The sequence below is a fragment of the Mesocricetus auratus genome, unplaced genomic scaffold (genome assembly GCF_017639785.1).
Source record: "Mesocricetus auratus isolate SY011 unplaced genomic scaffold, BCM_Maur_2.0 Super-Scaffold_100694, whole genome shotgun sequence".
NCBI lineage: Eukaryota > Metazoa > Chordata > Mammalia > Rodentia > Cricetidae > Mesocricetus > Mesocricetus auratus.
In genome coordinates, this window is record NW_024429268.1 from 4,504,776 (window position 1) to 4,510,066 (window position 5,291).

A 5,291-nucleotide genomic window follows, 5' to 3' on the forward strand; every position below is an offset into this window, starting at 1 on the left:
AAATAACAAAGTGCTAGTTTTGCATGTACATAGGCATTAACTTATTCATTCTCTTTGAGAGTTTTTTTCCATAGAATCAGTGTTTTGTAGTGCTGGGGTAGAACAAAGAAGCTTGAGCATGGTTAGGTAAGCAGTCTATCCCTAAGCTACTATCCCTATCCTTCTTGTGGGGACACTGACCATCAGTGAGTCCCAAATCCCACCCTCTAGCCCTTCTGATATCTCAATGTCTTCAGCCTTAATAAGATTGTGTATGAAAATGTATATGAAGATATGGGCATCATATCGGTCTTGTTGATTAAAGATAATTTGTCTACTGTGCCTTGTGAATGTAATATTTCAGAAACATTAATTGTTACTGACTTAATTTTGCTGGATCCCCAGACAGTTTAAGTTTTCAATAGAATACTAAAGTTTATATATGACCTAGAGGTAGTAGAGTTTACAGATGTATGACCACCCTTGTCTCTTGTTAGAGGAAGAAATATAGGCAGTAATCTATATCTCTGCAGCAGTCATGTGTTCTAATCCGTCACTAGAGTATTAGTGGCACCCCCGACAGATGTTTCACATACATCTAATTCAAGCAAACAAAAAATGTAGGTCCTAATTAATTTCACAAATCTTCCAAAGAAAAATATGAAAGCTTTCCTATCTATAACTTAGGACAGGTCACCTGTCAAAAGGAGCAAAAGAGTCCAGGTTCATTGTTTTCAATTAAGCAGATTGCTTCTTGCCCTTGGAACAGACTGTGAAATAATATGAATAAAAGTTGCCACAAATGTAGCAGGAAATGAAATGTGAAATAGTGAGTCTTCCATGAGTATGCTCCAGTTAATATTTTCCCTCTTTGGTCCTATTAGAAGACAACTTTAACAAATACCCTTGAGGGTCAGACTGTGTGAAGCTCTATTTATAACAGTGCTTATACTATTCTGTCTCCTCTAAGTGGAAGAAGCCAAGACAAGGTCTCATGTGTTAGACATTTATTAAGGGAAGTGGCTGTTAAATAATGTGAAGAGTGAGCCAGAGGAGGCTGGGAGCAGCAGTAGACTACACTGTACGAGATCTTGCATACGGGTCTCATCAAGTTTCTTCAAGGCCTCTATTGAGTTATTGAGTCAAAATTACTACCAACAGCATTGCCTGTCTTCCCAGAGTGCCCAGACCTGCCTTTGAATCCCTGTTACATTCAATCACTGGCTGGGAGAATCCCTTGGGCAGAACAGCCTTGGCGCCAAGGGTCCCAGGACACGCCAGCTGAGACTGACTGGCACTCGCATGTCCTGCAGTTGGAAATCTGAGAGCAGCACTTTCACGGCCAGCACATCATTTGTTCTTAAAAAACAGCTGTAGACACCTGTTCCGGAACATCTCTGTGGCTTAGAGAACGTCTCTAGTGACTCACACCAGCAGAAGCGCATTGGTGTGTTCACCCATCTCCTTTACTAAATCAGATCAGAACTAATCTTTACCACATTCCTAAGAATATTGTGGGAAAGAATATGCAAGACCACATTAAGTTAAACTCCTGGCTAAAAGTAGTTGAAGAGGGATGAGGACTATTAATGATAGTTCACAATTAGAACACATGTGTATGAAGCTATTCCCATTTGGCTTAGTGATAAACTAGGATAGCTACAGATACTGATACTGCCCTTTAATCGACGAAACTGGACCAACATACCATAAGTAACAATAACTATTCAAATTTTCTCTTGTATGGTGAGCATGTGAGTCTATTTATCATATGTGTTTTTGTTAGGACTTCTATTTCCATGATAAACCAATCACAAGCAAAGGCAACTTGGGGGACGGCATTTATTTCATCCTACAGCTTACAGTCCATCGTTGAGGACAATAAGGACAGAAACTCAAGACACAAACCTGAAGATGGGAACTGATGCAGGTGCCATGGAGAAAAGCTGTTTTTGGCTTACTCTCTGACATGTTTCTTATACACCCCAGAAACACATGCACCAAAGGTAACAGCACCCCACCGTGGGCTGGGACCATACACATTAATCATTAATCAAGAGTTTCCTACAAGCCATCAGATAGAGTCATTTTCTCATCTGAGGTTCCACTTCCCAGACAGCTCTGGATTTTGTCAAGCTGACACAAACTCTAATCAACACAATTGACCCTTTGTCATCTTGACACACCAATACATTACCACAAAATCATAACTGTTCCTTTCTTGTTTATTCCCCAAGATTTACATTCATACCAATATCACAGCAAAGGACATAAACAGCTATGAAACTCCCGCAGTCTTTAGTATGTAAAACACTTTAAAATCTCGGTCTTTTAAAATATCCAACATCTCTTTCAAAGCACAAAGCCTCCCTACAATATCCAAGTCTCTCTAAAATACCCAAGACTCTCTAAAATATCCAAGTCTCTCAAATGTGGAGCTCCCACAAATCAAAGCAAAAGGCAAATACTTTCTTGCTCCAAGAGGGAATACCCAGGTCACATTTATACTCAAATCAAAGGAAAACCTAAGTCCAACAGTGTAAGAAGTTCGGTGTTGATCATCTGGGGTTCTCACAATCTTCTGGGCTCCAAGGGGCCTTGGCAGTTCCCTGTCTCTAGCTCTGTCCTCGAAAGCACACACAGCTTGTCTCCTAGGCTCAGGCCGGCTCCCCTCTACAACTGCTACTGTCCTCAGCAGAATGTAGAATACAGTCTTAACTCTTTAATAGAATACAGTCTTAACTCTTTAACAGAACAGTAAGTCCCTCAACAACCAGCTCAAATGTCTCCATGCAGCTTCCCATATGCATTCCAATGCAGTGAACTACAAGAAAACAAACTTTAAAATTACTTATAAAGATGATAAAGGCTTTTAAAGAGGAAATGGAAATTTCCCTTAAATTAGTTGAGGAAAAGACAAACAAAACATTGAAGAAATCAATAAATCCCTTAAAGAAAGCAAAGGCCAATAAAAAAAAAACAATCACACAGGTGAAGGAAACAGGTCAAGAATTGAAAACTGGACTAGACAGAAACAATAAAGAAAACAGAAACTAAGGGGATTCTGGAAATGGAAAATCTGGGGAAGTGAACAGGACAGGAACTATACAGATGCAAGCATCACCAACAGGATATAAGAGATGGAAAAGAGAATCTCAGGCACTGAAGATATGATAGAGGGAATAGATTCATTAGCCTAAGAAAACATTAGATCCAATACATTCCTAACACAAAACATCCAGGAAATCTGGGACACTATGAAAAGACCAAACCTAAGAATAGTAGTGGTAGAAGAAGGAGAGAAAACCCAGCACAAAGACACAAAAAAACATATTCAACAAAATCATAGAAGAAAACTTTCCCAACCTAAAGAAAGACATGCCTATGAAAGTACAAGAAGCTTACAGAACACCAAATAAACAGGACCAAAAAAAAATGTCCCCTCATCACATAATAATCAAAACACTAGACATACAGAATAAAGAAAGAACATTAAGAACTGCAAAGGAAAAAGGCCAGTAACATATAAGGCAGACCCATCAGAATTACACATGACTTCTGGATGGAGACTCTAAAAACCAGAAGGTCTTGGACAGATGTTTTACAGACACTTAGGAACCATGGACGCCAGACCAGACTACTATACCCAGCAAAACTTTAAGTCAACATAGATGGAGAAAACAAGGTATTTCATGACAGAATCACACTTAAACAATACCTAGTCACAAATCCAGCACTACAGAAAGTACTAGAAGGAACACTCCAACCCAAGGATATCAGTTACATCTATGAAAACACAGGCCACAGATGATAATCTCACACCAGCAAAACTCAAAGAAGGGAAGCAAACACACAACCACCACCACCACCAAAACAACAAGAATTAACAATCTCTTGTCAATAATATCTCCTAATATCAATGGACTCAATTCACCAATAAAAAGACACAGGCTAATAGAATGGATGTGAAAACAGGATCCATCCTTCTGCTGCATATAAGAAACACACTTCAACTTCAAAGATGAACATTACCTCAGATTAAAGGGTGGGGAAAAGATTTTCCAATTAAATGATACCAAGAAGCAAGCTGGTATAGCTATCCTAATATCTAGCAAAATAGACTTCAAGCTAAAATTAATCAAAAGAGATGGAGAAGGACATTTCATATTCATCAAAGGAAAAATTCATCAAGATGAAGTCTCAGTTATGAATGTCTACTCACCAAATACAAGAGCACCCACATTTTTGCAACAGAAATATTACTAAAGTTTAAAGCACATAGCAAATCCCTTACATTAATAGTGGCAGACTTCAACACCTTCACTCTCACCAATGGACAGGTCTGTCAGACAGAAACTTTACCCAAACCTATTGAACACAATGAAAACAGTGTGAAGGGGAAAGTTCAAAGCACTAAGTGACTACATAAAGAATTTGGAGAAATCTGACACAGTCAACTTAACAGCACACTTGAACACTCTAGAACAAAAAGAAGCAAACTCACCCAAGAGGAGTAGACACCAGTAAATAATCAAAGTCAGGGCAGAAGTCAATAAAATTGAAACACAGACAATAATACAAAGAATCAATGAAACAAAGAGCCAGTTCTTTGAGAAAATCAACAAAATAGACAAACCCTAACCAAAAAAGAGAGAGAATATCCAAATTAACAAAATCAGAAACAAAATGGGGGCATAACAATAGGCACCGAGGAAATCCAGAGAATCATTAGGTAATAGTTGTACTCCACTAAATTGGAAAATCTAAAAGAAATCAAGACCAGATAAAGAATTTAAACAGACCTATAACCCTAAAGGAATAGAAACAATCATTGAGTTTCACAATAAAAAAAGAAGTTCAAGCTCAGATGGTTTCAGTGCAGAATTCTACCAGAATTTCCAAGAAGAGCTAATACTAATACTTCTCAAATTGTTCTATGGTCAAATTCTTTCTATGAGGCCACAGTTACCCTGACACCCAAACCAAAGACACAACAAAGAGAATTACTGACCAATCTCCCTCATCAACATTGACACAAAAATACTCAATAAAGTATTGGCAAACCAAATCTAAGAACACATCAAAAAAATCATACACCATGATCCAGTAAGCTTCATCCCAAAGATGCAGGATGATTCAACATATGAAAATCTGTCAATGCAATCCACCATATAAACAAACTGGAAGAAAGAAAAAAAACACATAATCATCTGATTAGATGCTGAAAAAGCCTTTTTACAAATTCCAACACCCCTTCATGATAAAGATTCTGGTGAGAACAGGGATATAAGGAACATACCTAAACATAATAC